Raw genomic sequence first — 26,286 nt, forward strand, 5'->3', positions numbered from 1 at the left:
ACACTTTTAGAATACACAAACGGAGGGGATTACTATTTTTGAATAACATAAAGATAAAACTTATTTCCACAAAAATTAAGAAAATTTTGCCATAACCTCCTTTGTATGGCTGACCATTTCTCAATTTTTACATTCTAAATCTACTTAGAATTTACCCCAAGATGAATTAAAACACTCTAATCTAATCAATTTTCACTTATAAAGTATGTGAGTATTTACTCATTTTTGGGGGGATTTTCTTTTATTTTTTAATTTATCTCCTCCCTACATTTGGATTAATCTGATTGGTCCCTCAGAACCTTAATCCAAAATTTTAAAAAAATCTGGACCCTTAGGCTAAGGCCTTTTGAACAGATTATAATTTATTTCTAATGCACCTTCTGAAATTCTTTTTGAACTTATGTTTCAGAGAAATTTATTTTAATAAGAAGAGATATTTTTCCATCCAAAAATATCTAAAGATTGAATAACCTCTCTCTAGAATATTTTCTCTCTCTAAGCCAAAATAGATAGAAACAAGATCTTTTATTATTCTGAAGAGGGGATTGATTACAGGGGAAGATACTGGACATCTTGAGCGCTGGGGAGGAATCTTACAGTGTGAGATCCCTGTCCCCACCATGCGACGGATTCGGGGTACTAGCAGTAGAAGTAGCACTTCATGCGCGGGGCAAGGACCCACACTCGGGGCCTCGTCCACGGATATCCGGACAAGAGACTAATCCGTCGGTTTTTCCAAAACCGAACCCGGAAAAACTTCCCTTTCCCGGAAAGCACGGGCGATTCCACCAGGATAACTTTTTACTCTAACGTAGTCAAGATCATTACTGATCACGCTGATCCGACTGCACCTATAAAGATACTCGGTCGGATCAAGGAAGAAACTTGCACTTGGATCATTGGGATCAACGCTTTTTTCTCCATCAAGAGGCACAGCCGTTGATTCCTATCCATAGAATAATTACTATCCGGGATTTACTTTATCTATCGTAATAACAGAAATTGAGTCTCGATTTACAGATCCATCAGTCCAGCCTAACCCCATCCAGTCCCATGGGTTAGCCAACCGCCCAACCACTGTAGTGATGGGATCCAATTAAGAGTTTGGTTAGGTTTTGTCCTGGGTACCAAGGAAAAGAGTTCCAAGGCCCCCTAGCTAGAAGTTCATGCAACATAAAACTAGTCACACCACTTACACACCCAATATGAAATTACCTTTTTCTTAGCATCAGCTAACTTTAAAACAATCCTTTAATGAAACCATTATGTCACTGATGACAATCCTCAAAGTCTCTGGTTGAATCCTTATTTCCAGTCATTCATTCATCGGTATACTTATGGCATCATTGGCAACCAGAACGCTCACCACCTGTTCACTCAGGGGCCTTTTCCATAGTTCCTAGCTCATAGTAACCGGCAATATATTCAAATAATAGAATGGAATCTCCGTGGAAGATCAGCAAGATCAACCCACATATCCATATAAAAGAGCCATGGACTCATCCGCCGTTGAGGACCAGCAAGGTCAATCAACCAGATCCATGCCCGGTTTCAGAAAACAACTCTTACTCCTTGTTCCAATATCTTCCACGATGCACGTGTGGGTATCTTCGGCGACCCAGAGCCCGAGCACCGTATGGTCAGCACCCTCTAGGATCCTTCGCAGGTGACCTAGCGCTTCACTCATAGGCCTCTTCCTTGGTCCCTAATCCACCGTACCGGAAGCTCACCATTTAAATCGAACCGAGGCTGGTCAAGACCTCTCGGCCGACCTTGCTACGCGAGACGTCCTCCATTGACTCTCCGTCAGCAGTTGCAACTTTATTAGTTAGGTCTCCCTGACCTTAATCCACAAGATGGTCAAAATGCTTCCCCAGCATTCTTGACATAAAACATTCATTTATAAACAGTTCACAAAATACAGTTTCTATATCGAACTCTCGTCTTTTCCATTTTATCCTCCTTAGTCCACATTACTTATTCCACATCCCATTCATATGTATTCATCATCATCCATTCACTCATATCGATGACACATTATTTCCCATACACATTCCCATTCATTATTCTACATACAGATCCATGCATACATCCATTTTCACATCCTCATTCATACATCCACTTCCACATACATACATCCACATCCGTATCTACATCCATACATTCACATCCACATCTACATTCATATCCATACATCCACATCCACATTCATACATACACATCCACATCCACATTCACATTCATACATACATATCCGTATCTACATCCATACATCCATATTTCATCCATTCTCGCCCTACACATTCCATATACATCTTATCATATCCTATCACATCTCATACACATCTTATCACATCTCATACACCTCTTATCACATCTTTACACTTCCCATACGTATCTTATCACATATTATCACATCTCATACACCTCTTATCACGTCTTATCACATTTCATATCTTTTTATAGAATACAAGAGAATTCTTATATAAGATTTCTCTACATTTTTATTTATGCATAAATTCCATTTAAGGAGACTAACACTTTCGAATTAAAATCAATCTTTTATGCATCTTCCTATGCATAATTACATTTTAAATGAAAATGACACTTTTGAATTAAAATTCAATCTTTTATACATCTTCCTATGCATAAATTCAATTTGGATGAGAATTGACATTTTTGAATTAAAAATCCATCTTTTATGCATCTTCCTATGCATAAATTCAATTTGGATGAGAATTGACATTTTTGAATTAAAAATCCATCTTTTATGCATCTTCCTATGCATAAATTCAATTTGAATGAGAATAACGCTTTTGAATTGAAATCTTATTCTTTTATGCATCTTCCTATGCATAAATTCAATTTAGATGAGAATGACACTTTGAATTAAAAATCCAACTTTTATGCATCTTCTTATGCATAAATTCAATTTGGTAGGAATTACACTTTTAGAATAAAAGAATTTCTCTTATGCATCTAAGTTATGCATAAAATCCATTTATGATGAAAATCACACTTTTAGTATAAAAAGAATATCTTTTATGCATACCTCTATGCATGAAATCCAATATGATAAAAGTAACACTCTTACAATAAAATAATAAACTTTTATGCATACCTCTATGCATGAAATTCAATTATGATAAAAGTTACACTTTTATAATAAAATAATCAACTTTTATGCATACCTCTATGCATTAAATTCAATATAATAAAAGACACTTTTATAATAAAATAATCAACTTTTATGCATATCTTTATGCATGAAATTCAATTATGATAAAAGTAACACTTTTGATATAAAAATTTATCCACTATGCATACTTCTATGCATGAAATAAAAATGATAAAAGTAACACTTTTGATATAAAAATTTATCCTTTATGCATACTTCTATGCATGAAAATAAAAATGATAAAAATAACACTTTTGATATAAAAACTTATCCTTTATGCATACTTCTATGCATGAAAATAAAAATTGATAAAAGTAACACTTTTGATATAAAAATTTATCCTTTATGCATACTTCTATGCATGAAAATAAAAATGATAAAAATCACACTTTTGATATAAAAATTTATCCTTTATGCATACTTCTATGCATGAAAATAAAATTTGATAAAAGTAACACTTTTGATATAAAAATTTATCCTTTATGCATACTTCTATCCATGAAAATAAAAATTGATAAAAGTAACACTTTTGATATAAAAATTTATCCTTTATGCATACTTCTATGCATGAAAATAAAAATGATAAAAGTAACACTTTTGATATAAAAATTTATCCTTTATGCATAATATAAAAATTTAATTTCTCCATGATTACAATGAAATTCTTTTATTTAATCTAGGATGATAATTCCTAGAATATGGTAGGAAGTCCTCTTTTCATGCTTTGAATGAAATTATTTTATGTGTAAATTTTTACAAAATTTTGCCATAGCTCCGCTGCTATGACTGATAAATCTCAATTATTTTAAAAGATAAAGCTTATCTTTAAGAGAATGATTAGAATGATCCCTAATCGGATCATTAACCCATAATGGATTGAATAAAAAATAATCATGAAATACATAAACTAAAAGCATAGAAAAAAAACCATTAATTTGGTCTCAAGCATAGATTAATCTTGGATTAAGGTAAAGCTTTATGAAAAGCTTCATTTGGATTGAGAATGGGTCATGAGTATGACCATTTCTTGATTGAGAGAGAGAAATTACATAAAAACCATTAGAATTTAAACATAAATAAAAATTTATATAATTCTTTACTATCATTAATCAATTAACTTCAATAGCATTCATCAAATTATGTAACTCTTCACTACTATTCATCAATTAACTTCAATAGCATTTAAAAACCATACCAATTAAGCTTCTCAAGCTTGAGAGGGGTTGAGAAGAGAGAAACATTGAGAAATTATAGAAAAGATCAATATTCACTAATTACCTTATAAATTGCTTGATTCTTTGTTCATGGTAGAGGCCCCCAACCAATCAATTGGTTTAGTATGTTGATGGAGCCACCAATGGGGATTGAAAAAAGAAGGAAGTGTCAAAAACTAGTGAATTATTAATAAATTCACAGTTCTTGGCTTAGGTGAAGTAGAGTAACAATGCATTAAACATTGTTAAGTTTCAACAAAGGGGAAGGCCTCTATTTATAGAAAAAAGTGAGTTCCTAACCAAACGAACTGATTCTAGAATTTTCCAACTCAGTTTGGTCAATTTTTGACCATTTTTAGGTTAGTTGAGCTAACTTTTTGTAACTAGACTTGAATTAGGAAAGAGGAGAGATGAAATATCTCAATTTTTATGAGTTTAAAACTCATTCAAGCATGTGAAATATGCACCTCCTTTAAAGAACTCCCCTTCCTTACATGTGTCAAAATGGAATCATTATACCCACCCAAAATATCTCATATTTTTAATATTGCTCATAGTTTTTTTACTAATAAACCTTGTACATTTTCAACTCTTCATCTTATGTGAAATATGCACCTCCTTTAAAGAACTGCCCTTCCTTACATATGTGTCAAAATAGAATCATTATACCCAAAATATCTCATATTTTTAATATTGCTCATAGTTTTTTACTAATAAACCTTGTACATTTTCAACTCTTCATCTTATGTGAAATATGCACCTCCTTTAAAGAACTCCCCTTCCTTACATATGTGTCAAAATGGAATCATTATACCCAAAATATCTCATATTTTTAATATTGCTCATAGTTTTTTACTAATAAACCTTGTACATTTTCAACTCTTCATCTTATGTGAGCATTTACTCATTTTTGGGTATCTTCTTTTTCAAATTGGATTTATCTCCTCCCTACACATGGATTGATGCTATTGGTCCATAGGAACCTTAATTGGACCATAATCCAAAAATTTCTAAAAATCTAGACCCTTAGGCTAAGGTCCTTTATACCCATTTCCAATTAATTCCAATTGCACATTGGAAAGTTCTTTTTGAATTTCTGTTTCAGGGGAACTTATTTTAATAAGATGAGATAATTTTCTATCCAAAAATATTAAAAATCTGAATATTCTCTCTTTAGAATATTTTCACTCTCTAGGTTAAAATAGTTAGAAACAAGTCTTTTATATTTCTGAAGAGGGATTGATTACAGGGGAAGATGCTAGACATTTTGAGAGGCTGGGGAGGAATCTTACATTCTCCCCCACTTGAAAAACGCGAGATGCCCTCATCTCGCAAAACAGGGGGTAATTTCGCAAGATGCACAAGTATGAGACTGAGAGAAAATTTTTAATTAAGATTAACCACCAAGAAAAGTCTCAAAGAGAGTAAGGGTCAAGACAAGAACAAGATTTAAACTTTATTCATTCTTGGAACATATACAGTAAAGATAGAAGAACTCTTTACACTTCCATAAGCCCGTCCATCATATGATCACAGAAGCAGCACTCACAAGCTGCACACGTATAAGGTAACTCATCTATGGGAATAATTCTGTTGGTTATTGTTGCTGCACCTATCTCAGTGGTATGAGGTGATCTAACAAAAGGACCTCTGAGAGGCAAGCCAAAAACGGGGTAAAGGCATATCTTCTGATGAGGAAGAAAACACGCCAATAAGAAGACCCGCTCAGAAAACCCAAGATGTCTTGATCTCATGACGCAGTAGTATCTGGGACCCAAACCCAAGGCTTCAATAACCATGGCCAAGCGGACATTGTTACGAAAGTGCTGCTGACCCCAAGGTGTTATCCTAGTTATGTCTTGATAGGTCCGCCATTTGGTCTGAGCTACAAACGTTCCCAAGTGAGGAAAAAGTGAGCGCTCATACTGTTCTATAAAATCCTTCTTCACAGACTCGCATGCGTCTTGAAGGTGAGAAATCATCATGGATAAAACTAATTCCTGTTGCCAAGCCATGAAGGAGATTAAGAAGAAGGGAGATCGATGGAAGTAAGATTACTGTGAGCGATAAGTAAAAGTTACGACTTATATAAAGGAAGGAGTTATCGTAACCTAGAAGCCAACGGTATCTTGCCACTGAAGTTTTACCGTCTTTCCATGATTTGGGTTTGGCATATATTTCTATAGGAGGCATTAAGAATTTTGAGATGAGGAGATAAAAGAAGTTCGTAGGCTAAATCACCTACTTTCTTTGGTCCAACATATCTGGGGGATAACTACTTATATTCCCCAAGAGATAAAGAACTTCTTTTTGGTCCGTACTCAATGAAGACCATATCTGTTTTTTTTTTGAATTCTCTAACTGTCCTCTTCTTATCTGTATACTGTCTCTCTCGATCCTGGGCAGCGTTTATATCTTTATGAATTGCCTGCATCCGTTGCTCTAAGTCGCCAAGCATTTGACTGGTCATCTCGACCCTAATCAATGGGTCGGACCTAGTTAATGGAGTTAAGCAATCTTGTCCGAGACGGACCCTGATTAGATTTGTATGAAGGAGTTGGTCTCTGAATTTGGGTTCTAGACTTCCCTGTGCCCTTTTTATGGTAGGAGTCAGGCAGTCTTTTAACTGATGGTCAAAACCTTGGCATCCAAAACACTAGTTCTCACTTCTGAACTCATCGTTCTGAATCTTTAAAACAAGTGGGCTCCTGAGAAGGTATTCTGGGTAAAGTGTCTTCCCTTTTTAAACAGAATCTTTCTTTTATTTAGAGAGGGAATAATTATAAGATCAGAAAAGGAGACTCTTATGCCTGTATACCTCGAAGGTTGGGGGGAGGAATCTTACAAACTTCTACCCCACTTAAAAAGGTGCGAGATGTCCTCATCTCGCAAAGTAGAGGACAACTCTTTTTCTTAAGATCCAATTTATTCTGGGTTCCTTATATTCTGGTCAACCCAACAGAATACTGGGATAAATATTCCTTATATAGAACTCATCATTAAATAATAATTCATTTAGATATCATTCCTACGATAATGGTCCATTAGACTGAAAAATTTCCTTCTGAACATTCCTCCACGGGAATTTCAGTTAAGTTATCAATTTGTCATCCCTTAACTTGATCTACCGTGACAAGTGTTAACAGTAGCAATTTGACAGCACAATCCACTAATCTCATAGTGATTTGCTGAATTCATTATCATCATTCTAGTTATGAATATTATCACAGGGACTCGTCCCAATCATCCACATTGTGGTTTCGCTCAGTTTATTACATTTCAATCCATTATCAGGGATCATCATTTTTCAATCAGAATCCAAATCAACTCATTAGTTCTGAAATAGAATTAAAAAATCATATCAACCACATTCAAATTCATCATCTGGATAGCAAGTCTTGGATTTACTCGTATATACTACCGGTAAAGAGCTGCAGTTATACCCTCGGTATATACGGATAGTCATGATACTCGAAACTATAAGGTAAATACCATCATGTCTAGGCCTCAAGCAAGTCAGGGTTCCATACAATTGCGGTACTTCCAATTGAAGACCCAATTACTAATTTACGAATTTCAATTTGAATTAACAATTTGTATGAATTATATCACACAATTACAACCTTTTTGTGCGTCTTGATAACTTTTGACATAATTGGCTCCTCAGTTGATCTTATTGGAGATCTATGACATAAGTCTGATAAACAGATTTTTCTTTATCCGATCGTCTGTAAACAATCACTTAAATAAAAAAAACATTTGTATATTTATATACAAGTTGCAATAAGTACATAGAGTGGCTCTGCTCCAAAATTCAAAATCTCCTCGAGAGACGCATAAGACGACGGTACTGGGCCATAGTCATGCCCTGTTACATAATTTCTCTAATCGAAGGGAGCTATTATTTTCTCCTTAGGGATAAATCGACTAAAGAGTCTATAAACTCGGCAAGCAAGTCTGAAATTTTGAGGCGTTGAATGATATAGAATGACACCACGCGTCATTTTCAGCTTTATCAAAATCATGGCCAATGAGAGGTTCTGCCTCAGCATTGCATGCCGGTTGTAAGAGGCGTGGATATATAGCCCTGCAAACCACTTATGCTGTTGTCTCTCCACTAGGTTAGGAAAATATAATTCCTCAAAATGGCGTGCGAGTCTTGCTCGGCTTGTTCGTGTTGAAGCGGAAAAGATGAGATGCTCGAAGGCAAATGCAATCATATCTTGAGACTGGGTGAGGTCAGGAATACCAGATAAATGGGGAACTTTCATCTATAAAAAATAATTTCTTTGATTAAAATTTCTTCATTAAAGAAGCTTACCGAATGACAATACATTATGAAAATGCTGTTTCTGAATTCTTATTACTAATTTCAGATAAGAATTTAATTATCTTTATTAGCTTTCAATTTGGCTCTGATACCAACTGTGAGATCCCTGTCCCCACCATGCGACGGATTCGGGGTACTAGCAGTGGAAGTAGCACTTCATGCGCGGGGCAGGGACCCACACTTGGGGCCTCGTCCACGGATATCCGGACAAGAGACTAATCCATCAATTTTTCCAAAACCAAACCCGGAAAAACTTCCCTTTCTCGGAAAGCATGGGCAATTCCACCAGGATAACTTTTTACTCTAACGTAGTCAAGATCATTACTGATCACGCTGATCCGACTGCACCTATAAAGATACTCGGTCGGATGAAGGAAGAAACTTGCACTTGGATCATTGGGATCAACGCTTTTTTCCCCATCAAGAGGCGCAGCCGTTGATTCCTATCCATAGAACAATTACTATCCGGGATTTACTTTATCTATTGTAATAACAGAAATTGAGTCTCGATTTACGGATCCATCAGTCCAGCCTAACCCCACCCAGTCCCATGGGTTAGCCAACCGCCCAACCACTGTAGTGATGGAATCCAATTAAGAATTTGGTTAGGTTTTGTCCCAGGTACCAAGGAAAAGAGTTCCAAGGCCCCCTAGCTAGAAGTTCATGCAACATAAAACTAGTCACACCACTTACACACCCAATATGAAATTACCTTTTTCTTAGCATCAGCTAACTTTAAAATAATCCTTTAATGAAACCATTATGTTACTGATGACAATCCTCAAAGTCTCTGGTTGAATCCTTATTTCCAGTCATTCATTCATCGATATACTTATGGCATCATTGGCAACCAGAACGCTCACCACCTGTTCACTCAGGGGCCTTTTCCATAGTTCCTAGCTCATAGTAACCGACAATATATTCAAATAATAGAATGGAATCTCCGTGAAAGATCAGCAAGATCAACCCACAGATCCATATAAAAGAGCCATGGACTCATCCGTTGAGGACCAGCAAGCTCAATCAACCAGATCCATGCCCGGTTTCAGAAAACAACTCTTACTCCTTGTTCCAATATCTTCCACGATGCACGTGTGGGTATCTTCGGTGACCCAGAGCTCGAGCACCGTATGGTCAGCACCCTCTAGGATCCTTCGCAGGTGACCTAGCGCTTCACTCATAGGCCGCTTCCTTGGTCCCTAATCCACCGTACCGGAAGCTCACCATTTAAATCGAACCGAGGCTGGTCAAGACCTCGGCCGACCTTGCTACGCGAGACGTCCTCCATTGACTCAGTTGCAACTTTATTAGTTAGGTCTCCTTGACCTTAATCCACAAGACAGTCAAAATGCTTCCCTAGCATTCTTGACATAAACCATTCATTTACAAATAGTTCACAAAATACATTTTCTATATCGAACTCTTGTCTTTTCCATTTTATCCTCCTTAGTCCACATTACTTATTCCACATCCCATTCATATGTATTCATCATCATCCATTCACTCATATCGATGACACATTATTTCCCATACACATTCGCATTCATTATTCTACATACACATCCATGCATACATCCATTTTCACATCCTCATTCATACATCCACTTCCACATACATACATCCACATCCGTATCTACATCCATACATCCACATCCACATCCACATCCACATCTATATTCATATCCATACATCCACATCCACATCCACATTCACATTCATACATACACATCCACATCCACATTCACATTCATACATACATATCCGTATCTACATCCATACATCCATATTTCATCCATTCTCGCTCTACACATCTTATCACATACATCCATATTTCATCCATTCTCGCCCTACACATTCCATATACATCTTATCATATCCTATCACATCTCATACACATCTTATCACATCTCATACACCTCTTATCACATCTTATCACTTCCCATACGCATCTTATCACATATTATCACTTCCCATACACATCTTATCACATATTATCACATCTCATACACCTCTTATCGCGTCTTATCACATTTCATATCTTTTTATAGAATACAAGAGAATTCTTATAAAAGATTTCTCTACATTTTTATTTATGCATAAATTCCATTTAAGGAGACTAACACTTTCGAATTAAAAATCAATCTTTTATGCATCTTCCTATGCATAATTTCATTTTAAATGAAAATGCCACTTTTGAATTAAAATTCAATCTTTTATGCATCTTCCTATGCATAAATTCAATTTGGATGAGAATTGACATTTTTGAATTAAAAATCCATCTTTTATGCATCTTCCTATGCATAAATTCAATTTGGATGAGAATTGACATTTTTGAATTAAAAATCTATCTTTTATGCATCTTCCTATGCATAAATTCAATTTGGATGAGAATAATGCTTTTGAATTGAAATCTTATTCTTTTATGCATCTTCCTATGCATAAATTCAATTTAGATGAGAATGACACTTTGAATTAAAAATCCAACTTTTATGCATCTTCTTATGCATGAATTCAATTTGGTAGGAATTACACTTTTAGAATAAAAGAATTTCTCTTATGCATCTAAGTTATGCATAAAATCCATTTATGATGAAAATCACACTTTTAGTATAAAAAGAATATCTTTTATGCATACCTCTATGCATGAAATCCAATATGATAAAAGTAACACTCTTACAATAAAATAATTAACTTTTATGCATACTCTATGCATGAAATTCAATTATGATAAAAGTCACACTTTTATAATAAAATAATCAACTTTTATGCATACCTCTATGCATGAAATTCAATATAATAAAAGACACAATTTTATAATAAAATAATCAACTTTTACGCATACCTTTATGCATGAAATTCAATTATGATAAAAGTAACACTTTTGATATAAAAATTTATCCATTATGCATACTTCTATGCATGAAATAAAAATGATAAAAGTAACACTTTTGATATAAAAATTTATCCTTTATGCATACTTCCATGCATGAAAATAAAAATGATAAAAATAACACTTTTGATATAAAAACTTATCCTTTATGCATACTTCTATGCATGAAAATAAAAATTGATAAAAGTAACACTTTTGATATAAAAATTTATCCTTTACGCATACTTCTATGCATGAAAATAAAAAAGATAAAAATAACACTTTTGATATAAAAATTTATCCTTTATGCATACTTCTATGCATGAAAATAAAATTTGATAAAAGTAACACTTACAATAAAATAATCAACTTTTATGCATACCTCTATGCATGAAATTCAATTATAATAAAAGTCACACTTTTATAATAAAATAATCAACTTTTATGCATACCTTTATGCATGAAATTCAATTATGATAAAAGTAATACTTCTATGCATGAAATAAAAATGATAAAAGTAACACTTTTGATATAAAAATTTATCCTTTATGCATACTTCTATGCATGAAAATAAAAATGATAAAAGTAACACTTTTGATATAAAAATTTATCCTTTATGCATACTTCTATGCATGAAAATAAAAATGATAAAAATAACACTTTTGATATAAAAACTTATCCTTTATGCATACTTCTATGCATGAAAATAAAAATGATAAAAATAACACTTTTGATATAAAAACTTATCCTTTATGCATACTTCTATGCATGAAAATAAAAATTGATAAAAGTAACACTTTTGATATAAAAATTTATCCTTTATGCATACTTCTATGCATGAAAATAAAAATGATAAAAATAACACTTTTGATATAAAAATTTATCCTTTATGCATACTTCTATGCATGAAAATAAAATTTGATAAAAGTAACACTTTTGATATATAAATTTATCCTTTATGCATACTTCTATGCATGAAAATAAAAGGATTAAAAAAACACTTTTGATATAAAAATTTATCCTTTATGCATACTTCTATGCATGAAAATAAAAATTGATAAAAGTAACACTTTTGATATAAAAATTTATCCTTTATGCATACTTCTATGCATGAAAATAAAAATGATAAAAGTAACACTTTTGATATAAAAATTTATCCTTTATGCATAATATAAAAGTTTAATTTCTCCATGATTACAATGAAATTATTTTATTTAATCTAGGATGATAATTCCTAGAATATGGTAGGAAGTCCTCTTTTCATGCTTTGAATGAAATTATTTTATGTGTAAATTTTTACAAAATTTTGCCATAGCTCCACTACTATGACTGATAAATCTCAATTATTTTAAAAGATAAAGCTTATCTTTAAGAGAATGATTAGAATGATCCCTAATTGGATCATTAACCCATAATGGATTGAATCAAAAATAATCATGAAATACATAAACTAAAAGCATAGAAAAAAAACCATTAATTTGGTCTCAAGCATAGATTAATCTTGGATTAAGAAAAAGCTTTATGAAAAGCTTCATTTGGATTGAGAATGGGTCATGAGTATGACCATTTCTTGAGTGAGAGAGAGAAATTACATGAAAACCATTAGAATTTAAACATAAATGGAAATTTATATAATTCTTCACTATCATTAATCAATTAACTTCAATAGCATTCATCAAATTATGTAACTCTTCACTACTATTCATCAATTAACTTCAATAGCATTTAAAAACCATACCAATTAAGCTTCTCAAGCTTGAGAGGGGTTGAGAAGAGAGAAACATTGAGAAATTATAGAAAAGATCAATATTCACTAATTACCTTATAAATTGCTTGATTCTTTGTTCATGGTAGAGGCCCCCAACCAATCAATTGGTTTAGTATGTTGATGGAGCCACCAATGGGGATTAAAAAAAGAAGGAAGTGTCAAAAACTAGTGAATTATTAATGAATTCACAGTTCTTAGCTTAGGTGAAGTAGAGTAACAATGCATTAAACATTGTTAAGTTTCAACAAAGGGGAAGGCCTCTATTTATAGAAAAAAGTGAGTTCCTAACCAAACAAACTGATTCTAGAAATTTCCAACTCAGTTTGGTCAATTTTTGACCATTTTTAGGTTAGTTGAGCTAACTTTTTGTAACTAGACTTGAATTAGGAGAGAGGAGAGATAAAATATCTCAATTTTTATGAGTTTAAAACTCATTCAAGCATGTGAAATATGCACCTCCTTTAAAGAACTCCCCTTCCTTACATATGTGTCAAAATGGAATCATTATACCCACCCAAAATATCTCATATTTTTAATATTGCTCATAGTTTTTTACTAATAAACCTTGTACATTTTCAACTCTTCATCTTATGTGAAATATGCACCTCCTTTAAAGAACTCCCCTTCCTTACATATGTGTCAAAATAGAATCATTATACCCAAAATATCTCATATTTTTAATATTGCTCATAGTTTTTTACTAATAAACCTTGTACATTTTCAACTCTTCATCTTATGTGAAATATGCACCTCCTTTAAAGAACTCCCCTTCCTTACATATGTGTCAAAATAGAATCATTATACCCAAAATATCTCATATTTTTAATATTGCTCATAGTTTTTTACTAATAAACCTTGTACATTTTCAACTCTTCATCTTATGTGAAATATGCACCTCCTTTAAAGAACTCCCCTTCCTTACATATGTGTCAAAATGGAATCATTATACCCAAAATATCTCATATTTTTAATATTGCTCATAGTTTTTTACTAATAAACCTTATACATTTTCAACTCTTCATCTTATGTGAGCATTTACTCATTTTTGGGTATCTTCTTTTTCAAATTGGATTTATCTCCTCCCTACACATGGATTGATGCTATTGGCCCATAGGAACCTTAATTGGACCATAATCCAAAAATTTCTGAAAATCTAGACCCTTAGGCTAAGGTCCTTTATACCCATTTCCAATTAATTCCAATTGCACATTGGAAAGTTCTTTTTGAATTTTTGTTTCAAGGGAACTTATTTTAATAAGATAAGCTAATTTTCTATCCAAAAATATTAAAAATCTGAATATTCTCTCTCTAGAATATTTTCTCTCTCTAGGTTAAAACAGTTAGAAACAAGTCTTTTATATTTTTGAAGAGGGATTGATTACAGGGGAAGATGCTGGACATTTTGAGAGGCTGGGGAGGAATCTTACATATAGCTTATCATGGCAAATGGCAAATGGTTTGAACATATGAAGCCTATGGATGTGAAAGGCTATGTGGAGACAGGAGATGATACCCAACATGCTATCACACATGTTGGAAGCGTACCATTGGTGATGCACAATGGTGAAATAAAGTCTATGGTAGATGTCTTGTATGTGCCTTCTATCACAAAAAGTTTGGCCTCAGTTGGAACAGGGTTTACAGGTTCATTTTAACGAGCATGGTTGCTTCGTTGAGGATTTCAAAAATGGATGTAGAGTCATTGCCAAAGGCAAGAAAGAAGGCAGGTTATTTAAGTTGGATGCTAGGATTCCTGAGTTAAAATCAGCCATGTTCTCTAAAAGCCAAAATGTGGTACAAGACATTGACATGTGGCATAAAAGGATTAGACATGTGAACATACAAATGTTAAAGAACATGCAGGCAAGAGGCATTGTTAGTGGGTTGCCTAGATTCAAGTATGATGGAAATATGCATGTCTGTGATGCTTGCCAGTTTGGAAAGCAAGTAAGATTGCCATTTCCTAAAGAAGGTAACATGAGTAGCAAGCCACTTGAGATAGTTTATAGTGATGTATGGGGTCCTGCACAAAACCCATCCATTAAAGGCAGCTTGTATTATGTGACATTCATTGATGATTTTAGTAGAATGACTTGGATTTACTTTCTCGGAGAGAAAAGTGAAGTGTTGGGAAAGTTTATGGACTTCAAAGCTTTTGCAGAGAAGCAATATGACTTGGATAAAATGTTTGAGGACAGATGGAGGTGGTGAATACACCTCACATGCTTTTGAGAATTTCTTGAGAAAGCATGGCATAAGAAGGCAGTTAACTTGCAGGTACACACCTCAACAGCAAAATGGTGTTGCTAAGAGGAAAAATAGAGTCATTTGTGATGTGGCCAGCGCGATGCTCAATGAAAAGAGCATGCCAGATTATTATTGGGCAGAAGCGTGTGCCACAGCGGTGTATGTACTTAATAAGACACCCACAGTAGCCATACATGGAAGTACGCCAGAGATGCATCTCACAGGTTTTAGGCCAGACATTAGACACCTCAAAGTGTTTGGTTTCATAGCTTATGTGCATGTGCCTGATGTGAGAAGGAGGAAGTTGGATCCTAAAGTAGAAAAGTGCATTTTTGTTGGGTATGCACAGGATCGCAAGGCATATAAATGTTACAATCCACAAACTAGGCAAGTGGTTATCTCTCACGAGATGTGGTGTTTGATGAACTTGCTAGTTGGTACAAGGCAAAGGATGAGGGTGTCATTGATTCCGTTGATGTTGATGTTCATGTGAACTTGCCACAAGCAAGTTCTATTTCTATGTCTGGGCCAGCAGAGTCTGAGAGTAGCACTATACGTCCATGGTCAGGACACTTGAGACATGAGAGTGTGAGCACTAGGAGGAGTAGTGTTCACACTCTAGGAGGAGTAGTGCTGTGGATAAAGGAAAAAAGAAGGTTGAAGGAATTGGCATTAGAGGTTATGAGTCATTAAGTTCAAAAAGTTTGGATGAGGAACTTAGCGTACCAGTTTTATGCACACCAGGTGCAAGGCAGGATAGATATGTGCCTCCACATGCTAGAGTGACAGGTGTTCAGAGTGATTCGCATGCATTTTGGAGGTCCCAAAGGGTCAAGTATCCAGTTGTTTGATAGGTTGACATATCGTGACTTTGCTATGCATTACGCATATATGACCTCTTTGGTGAAGCATGTGGAACCTACATGCTATACAGAAGCTATTGGGAAGCATGTATGGGAGAAGGAAATGGATGTTGAGATGGATGCATTGGTTCAAAATGAAACTTGGGATTTGGTTGCCTTACCACAAGGCAAAAATGTCATTGGTTGGAAATGGGTTTATAAGGTGAAATGTAAATCAGATGGTTCCATTGAGTGCCATAAAGTGCAGTTGGTAGCTAAGGGTTATGCACAAACCCAAGGCTTGGACTATGATGAAACATTTAGCTCAGTTTGCAAAGATGGGAACAGTGAGAGCAGTCATTGCTATGGCTGTAGCAAATGGTTGGGAAATGCATCAAATAGATGTGAAAAATGCATTTCTAAATGGTGATTTACAAGAGGAAGTTTATATGGCACAGCCAGAAGGATATTTACACCCGAGGTACCCCAATCATCTATGCAGATTAAAGAAAGCATTATATGGTTTGAAGCAAGCACCTCGTGCTTGGAGTGATAAGATAAGCCAATATCTTATCACTCCAGGCACCTCATGCTTGGAGTGATAAGATAAGCCAATATCTTATCTCCCTTAGATTTTAGGTTTTTTCAGCAGATTCTTCACTCTATGTGAAGAAAACAGATCATAGGATTGTCTTACTTGTCATCTATGTGATTGTCACAGGAGATCATGCTACAAATGTTATGCATGTCAAGAAGGCATTGAGTGGACAGTTTGATATGAAAGACTTGGGTGAATTGAGATATTTTCTTGCGATTGAAGTGATCAAAGACCATGCAGGGACATGGTTAGTGCAACGCCAATATGCATTGGATATGCTGGCAAAATATGGGATGACAAGGTGTAAGCCAATGAGTACACCTTTGGAGCAGAATGTGAAGCTACGGGCTGATTTTGGTGAAGAGTTGGATGATCCATCTATGTATAGAAAGATGGTTGGCAGTCTTATTTACATGACTATCACACGCCCGAATCTCAGTTATGCTGTGGGGCTAGTAAGCCAATTTATGCAAAGCCCCAAAAAACCTCATTTGGATGCAGTGAGACGCATTATGTGCTATGTAAAGACCACTGCACATTATGGTCTTCTTTATGAGCATGGTAAAGGCTTGGATGTACACGGCTACACAGACGTAGATTGGGTAGGTAGCTCGTATGACGGGAGGTCTACTAGTGGTTATGCCTTTACATTTGGAAGTGCAGTGGTGAGTTGGAGCAACAAGAAGCAACCTACTGTTGCTTTATCTAGTACAGAGGCTGAATACACGGGTGCAGTTATTGCTACATGTGAAGGAGTATGGTTAAAGAGTCTCTTGGCTGATTTGGGTGAGCCTATTGATGGCAAGGTTGTCATTCATTGTGACAACATGAGCAGCATACAGTTGGCCAAGAATCCAGTTTTTCATTGTGACAACATGAGCAGCATACAATTGGCCAAGAATCCAGTTTTTCATTGTGACAACATGAGCAGCATACAATTGGCCAAGAATCCAGTTTTTCATGCACGGACCAAATATATAGAGGTCCACTATCATTTGGTCAGAGAGAAAGTGTTGGATGGTACAGTGGATTTGCACTATGTGAAGACTGAAGAGCAGGTGGCCGACATCTTTACAAAGCCACTTAGCAGGGAGAAGTTTGAGTACTTCCGTACTATGTTGGGAGTACATGGGATGATCTTGAGGGGGAGTGTTGAGAGCTTTGATAGCCCAAGCTCATCTACATCTTCATCTATGGCAGTACATCATGAGCTTGAGAGGGGCTGTTGAGATTCAAGCTTGATGCCAGCTTGTGCCAGTTGCACTATGTGCTGGCATGTTAGGTAGTAACATGTGTGAGACATAAATGACCGCGTCCAGCTGGTCATAGTGTGTGGACATTAGCTAGGGTTAGCGCAATGTGTGGATACAACGCATGTAGTGTGTTATAGATTATGGATTATGGCTTTATGCATTGTGTGAGAAGGGAGATGGCTACCCTCAATAGTTAGGGTTTGCTTAATACATTAGGGTTTTCTCCTGTGTGTGTGTCTCCTGTACCTCTACCTGTTTTTCATCATTCCTAACCCTTTGGGATCTCCGCAATGCATGTGGATCACTCTGAACACTTGTCACTCTAGCATGTGGAGGCACATATCTATCCTGCCTTGCACTTAGTGTGCATAAAACTGGTATGCAAAGTTCCTCATCCAAACTTTCTAAACTTGATGACTCATAACCTATAATGCCAATTCCTTCAACCTTCTTTTTCCCTTTATCCACAGCACTACTCCCAGTGCTCACACTCTCATGTCTCAAGCGTCCTGACCATGGACGTATAGTGCTACTCTTAGACTCTACTAGCCCAGATAGAGAAATAGAACTTGTTTGTGGCAAGTTCACATGCACATCAGCATCAACGAAATCAATGACACCCTCATCCTTTGCCTTGTACCAACTAGCAAGTTCATCAAACACCACATCTCATGAGATAACCACTTGCCTAGTATGTGGATTGTAACATTTATATGCCTTGCGATCCTGTGCATACCCAACAAAAATGCACTTTTTTGCCTTAGGATTCAACTTCTTCCTTCTCTCATTTGGCACATGCACATAAGCTATGCTACCAAACACTTTGAGGTGTCCAATGTCTGGCCTAAGACCTGTAAGACGTATCTCTGGCGTACTTTGTGAGTGTCTTATTAAGTACATACACCGATGTGGCACATGCTTCTACCCAATAATAGTCTGGCATGCTCTTTTCATTGAGCATTGCCCTAGCCACATCACCAATGACTCTTTTTTTCCTCTCAGCAACACCATTTTTCTGAGGTGTGTACCTACAAGTTAGCTGCCTTCTTATGCCATGCTTTCTCAAGAAATTCTCAAAAGCATGTGAGGTGTATTCACCACCTCCATCTGTCCTCCATATTGCTTCTCTGCAAAAGCTTTGAAATCCATAAACTTTCCCAACACTTCACTTTTCTCTCTGAGAAAGTAAATTCATGTCATTCTACTGAAATCATCAATGAATGTCAGATACTACGAGCTGCCTTTAATGGATGGGTTTTGAGCAGGACCGCATACATCACTATGAACTATCTCAAGTGGCCTGCTACTCATGTTGCCTTCTTTAGGAAATGGCAACCTTGCTTGCTTTCCAAACTGGCAAGCATCACAGACATGCATATTCCCATCATACTTGAATCTAGGTAGCCCACCAACAATGCCTCTTGCCTGCATGTTCTTTAACCTTTGTATGTTCACATGTCCAATCCTTTTATGCCACATGTCAATGTCCTGTACCACATTTCAACTTTTAGAGAACATGGCCCATTTCAACTTTTAGAGAACATGGCCCATTTCAACTTAGGAATCCTAGCATCCAACTTAAATAACCTGCCTTCTTTCTTGCCTTTGGCAATGACTCTACATCCATTTTTGAAATCATCAACGAAGCATCCATGCTCGTTGAAACGAACCTATAAACCTTGTTCAACCATTTGACCAACTAAGGCTAAACTTTCTGTAATAGAAGGCACATATAGGACATTTGCCATAGACTTTGTTTCACCATTGTGCATCACCAATGGTACACTCCCAACATGAGTGATAGCATGCTGAGAATCATCTCCTGTCTCCACATAGCCTTTCACATCCATTGGCTTCATATGTTTAAACCATTCGCCATGACAAGTCATATGGTTTGATGCTCCAGAGTCCATATACCAAGTGTCATCACTGTCACCATTTGTCATCATAGATCCCACGACATGTTTCATGGCAAACAAGTGATTTGCATTGCCATCATGACTGCTTGATGCAAAATTTCCACCATTTGCATAATTTCCACCATGTTGTGCATAATTTCCACCATGTTGTGCTCTAACCCCTCTCAAATCATTTTGTTTGCGGCGCTAACAATCACGTGCCATATGACCAAGCTTTCCACAGTAATGGCATTCCACATTTTGCATAGATGCTTGTTGGCCTTGCCAACGTCCTCTTCCATGAGGATTACCTCTGCCTCTCTGAGGTGTATACCCATGACCACCTCTAGCACCATATGTAGGCTGAAAATTCTGTTGTGATGACCTATCCTGCCATCCATGACCATTACCCACCACGACCTCGTGATGCAAATCTCCCCCTGCCTCTAAATCCCCTTTGTGATGAATAGAAAGCCTGATTCCTGCCATTATCATCATGGCTAGTAGATGCATCATGAAAAGAGTCACTAAGTTTGATTTCCTCAACAAGCAAGAGTGAAACCAACTCATCAAAATCTGGTAAACCTGTACTCCGAACAGAGATAGATGTATCAAAAGACTTGTACTCCTTGCCAATACCATGCAAGGCAATGTCTACCAAATCATCATCAGGCATGGGGGCATTGATAGTTGCCAATGCATCTGCATACTTCTTTATCTCTTGTACATAATCATGAATACTCCTTTCTTTCCGTTTCACATTATGAATCTGTTATCTCAACTGAGACTTACGAGCACTAGTATCTATATCAAACAACTTTACCAAAGTATCCCATGCATCCTTGGGATTCTCAGCATCATGTATATGTATGAGTATAGCATCCGAGATACATATAGACAAGTAATGCAAAACTTTGTATGCTCTCTCGGACCATTGCATATGAGCTACAACTTGTTGTTGTGTAGGTTGTCGGGGTAGATCTGGCTCTGGCTCCGCACCTGTAACAAGGTTCCAAAATCTTTTTCCTTTTAGAAAACTTTTAATCCTGTACTTCCATGTTTGGAAGTTCTTTCTATCCAACTTCTCACCCACAATCTGTATTGGGTTGTCTGACATATTTGCTCAATGCAAATGCACCTTCCACACACGTCCAATTCTGCAAATGCACTCCACACACGTCCAATTCTGCAAATGAGCCTTCCTAATCTCAACCACACTCTAATAAGTGTTTCAGATACTCCAAAGTACTCAATGAACTTCACTGTTGATGTAGAAAATCACTCTGATTGTAAATTGAACTGGCATATGCAGTCCAAGATACCCTATTTTGGCGCGCTTTCCAAGGCTTAAAATTACAATGTAGTGGTTCAATCAAGTGTGGATAACTTGTATTGACACCCAAACAAGCGCAATGTTGCATATTAACACCAACCAAGGTGCTTACATACAAAAAATATCAAATCCCCTTCTCTATTTTGAGAAAAAGCAGTAAAACCAGTAGGAAAAGTGCTCTAATTTCTTCAATTCTTGTCCAAATTGGGGGACTAGGAATTCATTAGCTTAGCAATGATGTCTACTAACTCCATGTAAAAGGAATTAGACCAATTGTAAAAGTTGAGAGAGTAATTAGCCAATTAATGACCCTCTGTTTCACTAATCACTATTTAGAACCTGTTTAATCAGCTCATAATTAGATCCAAAATGCATAATTGCTCCAACCAACCACATAGCAACCTTCTCATCTGTGTGTATCACAAAATTGCTAAGCAAATTTTGAACCAAGCTTGAATTTGGCCTCCACTTTGCTATGTGATGAGATTTATGCCCTGTTTCTAGCGCCTTCAAGCTGCGCCGCCTGCTGTAGGAGGGATTTTGCTAGTTTGTTATGGCTATTGAAGGCATATGTGTGTTCCCAGCACTCTTAGGTATGCACACAATCCACCAATGTGTTGATTTTTGCAAAAGACCGGCTTCAATTACATCAACAATGGGCCTCTATTCTCTGTTTTTGTGAGGGCTTCAAAACATTAAATTTCCAATCACTCCAATGTATCAAACTTGCTCCAAATTCATTGCAGGGCTTGCACATGAGTTGCCAACACATTTCCATTTGCCAGATACATGATTCTTTGTCAGATTTGCAACCATTTACCTCATACATTCACCACACTCAAGCTTCAATGGAGAGCTTGCAAAACAGAAATTTTTCTTTGCTTTGGGCAACTCAAATTTGATGTTGTTTGTGTTTTTGCACCTGCAATCCGCTCAAGGATGTTTAGTATTCCTTACCCGGTAGGCCAAGCTCTCAAATTTGGTAAAAATTGGTGTGCTCCAAGCTTTAGAGAGCTCCAATGGCAAGCTTCACAGCTTTTCTTCACAGCTTCTTCTCCCTCTTCTCTCACTCACTCATAAACCCTAATAGAGAGCACCAGGCTCTGATACCATAATGAAAAACAGGTAGAGGGAGAGGAGACACACACACAGGAGCAAACCCTAATGCATTAGTCAGACCCTAACCATAGAGGGAAGCCATGTCCCTTCTCATACAATGCATAAAGCCATAATCCATAAGCTATAACACACTACATGTGTTGTGTCCACACACAACTAACCCTAGCTAATGTCCATGCACTATGACCAGTTGGACGCGGTCAATTATGTCTCACACATGTTACTACCTAACATATGCTAACACATAGTGCAACTGGCACAAGCTGACATATCGAGCTTGAATCTCAACATTTATGCCCACTTTGCTACTAGAGTTAAGGAGATGGTTGCACTTCTCTGGAGATGGTTGCAAGCTATAGCCATTCTTTGTGTTTATTACTCTTAAACGCTCTAAGAGTATTGTTTCCACACTTATACTTGTGCAATGAACTTGGGCTTATGGGTGAAACTAAAGTGCAAGGTTTGATGAGGATGATGAGTGATTTGGAATGCAAGAATGTGGAGGAGTTGAGAGCCTAATCTAATTACTTATACTGATCAATCCCTAATGATAATGAGCAAAGGATTTTTAATGAATGAAGCACTAAACACCTATTAATCACTTACTAATACTAAAGAACTAAGCTAGAAGAGCTAGTCCTAAGCTCTGATACCATGTTGAAAGCATGGATTGAGCTCTCCTAAACAACTTCCTAATAACAAGACATTTACCTAATCATAAACTAATCCTATAACTAATGACAAAACTAATCTAAGGTGGATAAAAATGAACAAGACTCATTGTGATGAGTCTGTGCTAATTAAGTTTAGAATCAAGTTCAATTACGTTACATGATGGAAACATGTACTCATAAAAAGACTTGAGATGTTGTGCGTATATTCCAATGCTTGAAATGTCCTCATTTTATATGAGGAGAGTACAACTTGGCCTTTCTCTTGCATGTAGGATAATTCTCACTTGGTGATGTGGCTTCTCACACTCACTCCATATTTTCCTTATGCTCTTTGGCACCACATTTCTCAATAGAATTGTCAACTAACATTGAGAGCTTACAAGACTACACTTTATCACACATCACTCAGACAATGAGTCGGCACACACACACTCTATATCCTCTGCAGTAGTTGGTCACCCTTCTAAACTATGTCTTCTTAATCTTGGCAAACGTCTCTACAATGGTCACAGTCCACCGCCTTCACATGTGTGATACCGAGGTGGTGCTCACATCATGCGTTGTGGTTTGACCACTCCGCCCACCACTGATCCTTTCGCTACCACCACTGATCCTTCCATTTCCATTGCACAGCTAGGCGCAACAAGCAGCCAGTGGCTCAAAAGGAATTTAAGGTTTTGTACAAGTTAAACTTATATAGACTTATGAAGAGTACATCCGCTTACGATTAAGCTGATTAGGTCTAAGCTGATTAGGTCTAAGCTACCCATTGAGGACAATGATTCTTTTTTAAGGGGCAAAGAAAGAGTACTAAACAAGCGATCCACCAGAGTCAAAGGCTAATAACTATTCCAAGATATCACCAAGATATATGATCCTTAAGCATCTTTATAAACAAAGAATAATAGGATCGGTGATGGAATTGGTTAGATTGACCAGTAGTTTATTATCTAGATATCAAATTTATAGTTCATTATTATTGCAAGGGCAATATAAGGTCCTATTTGGGACAAGGCACTAATTAAGAAATGGTTAACAAACCATAAGTAGTGCATAGTAGTGCTTCCCTAGTTTGGCATGACTTTTGTGTGTGAGTGAATCTTTCTTTTTTCTCGATTATGCCTCAGAAAGTGATCATCATCAAGGATGATGATCTAAGTTAAGGGGGTGAGAATGTGAGATGCTAGGTAAAATTGAGCATATTCACTTAATGACTTAGATCATCAAGGATGATGATCTAAGTTAAGGGGGTGAGAATGTGAGATGCTAGGTAAAATTGAGCATATTCACTTAATGATAAGCAGTCAAAAAGGGAAAAATGTAAGGTCTGAGGGTAATAATATACCCAGACCGGGCAACCAATAGGTGAGACGCCAACACATCCACAATTGATCAGATGTGTGCCGTTGTCACGCAAATGTGGAGGGCTAAAGGTGGTGGATGTGTGACTAGGATGTATGTCAAGGGTCAAGGGCTTGGGCATGGGGAGAGTAATTCCAAGTGGTTCTCGAGAGGTCACACAAGTGAAACGGGGTTCAGTGCCTAGCAAGTAACCTCGTGTGTGAAAGCCCATTTTAGGGGAGCCTTAGGAATATATCGGCAAGGTGGATTTATAGGGCTACCGGCGTGTAGACCTTTATTGTGGGAAGGTCTTTCTTGGACAAGAGGGGAATCAAGTTCTACCCCCTTCATAACCCAATGGAAATCTAACAGTTCCCACGCTACCACATCCCCCTTTTGAGGGCACTCTATCATGAATGCGACTCTGTAAAAGCTCCTTCCATAGTTCCCCCTAGGTAGGATACCGTGGACATGAAGCTTTCTGAGAAGTGTTATGCTCTACATGGATCAATGATCCCTAATCCTCCCAGCACATGGGGCTGAGTAATGAATGCCCATGCTACCTTGGCTTGTGCAAGCTGCCCATATCCTCCAAACTAAAGAAAGTTATGTATCAGTAAACTTGAAGTTGTTCTTCACATTAACTTACTTCTTTCTATAGTCTTTGACACTATGACCCTTCTTATCATAATAGTATTAGAGCTATCTAAACGCTTCTTCTTTTCATTATAAGAGACCCGCCCTTGCTCATTCCAAGAATGCTTTTTTACCTATAAATCTGAGTCACCATCACACTGACAACCAAGTAGGTCCTCTTGGATTAAGAATATGGAAGGAGAAAATATCCATGCTATCCATTGGGGGCTAGTGATGTAGCTCTTGCCATGGCCAGACGATTGAATGGTGGGCCCTAGTTGAATGGTGGGCCCTAGTTGAATGTGCATAAGTTATTAGAAGATTACTATTCCAATGGAGGATTCAATGCCTAAACTTACACCATGGGTGATTGGTGAGACCTTGGATGAAGACAATTTGCCCAACCACACCATCATCACACCTCTCAAGATAAAATTCCAATCTCCCAGCACATCTTTTGCAAAATGCTCTCAGATTCATTGCAAAGAACCCATGCCAGGCATGAATGCTATCCCCAACTCCCATCTGCCTACACATCCTCCATCTCCTCGTCACCTACATGGCCAATCTATCTACATATCATGCTCCTCCTTCTCCCATTTTGCCCTCCCTAGCCCCCTCTATCCCTTTGTCATTATTCATTTGGCCTTTGTTGTGGCTGTTTTTGGCAGCCCTACTTGTCCCCACCTTCTTTCATCAAAATAGTGTGTTGATAAATCAAAGGGAGAACACCCTTAAGTCTGAAAACACATCCTTATACTGGCACAATGAGCTCTTTCTCTCGCTCTTTCTTCCTCTTATGGAGTTAATTTGTGGAGTTAAGTCGGTTGCTATCCACATAGGCTTGGGTTCCTCACCTGGCTTAGCCAAGTCCACTTCTTTTACATCCTCAGATTTGTCATACAACTTGCTTAGTGTTTCTGGTTTCTCCCTCCTTGGGGTCTTTAAGCACACCTTTTGGTGAAGTTTTTGAAGTTAGAGGGGAC

Source organism: Cibotium barometz, chromosome 17, assembly GCF_041138505.1.
Source record: "Cibotium barometz isolate CiBa-2024 chromosome 17, ASM4113850v1, whole genome shotgun sequence".
Taxonomy (NCBI): domain Eukaryota; kingdom Viridiplantae; phylum Streptophyta; class Polypodiopsida; order Cyatheales; family Cibotiaceae; genus Cibotium; species Cibotium barometz.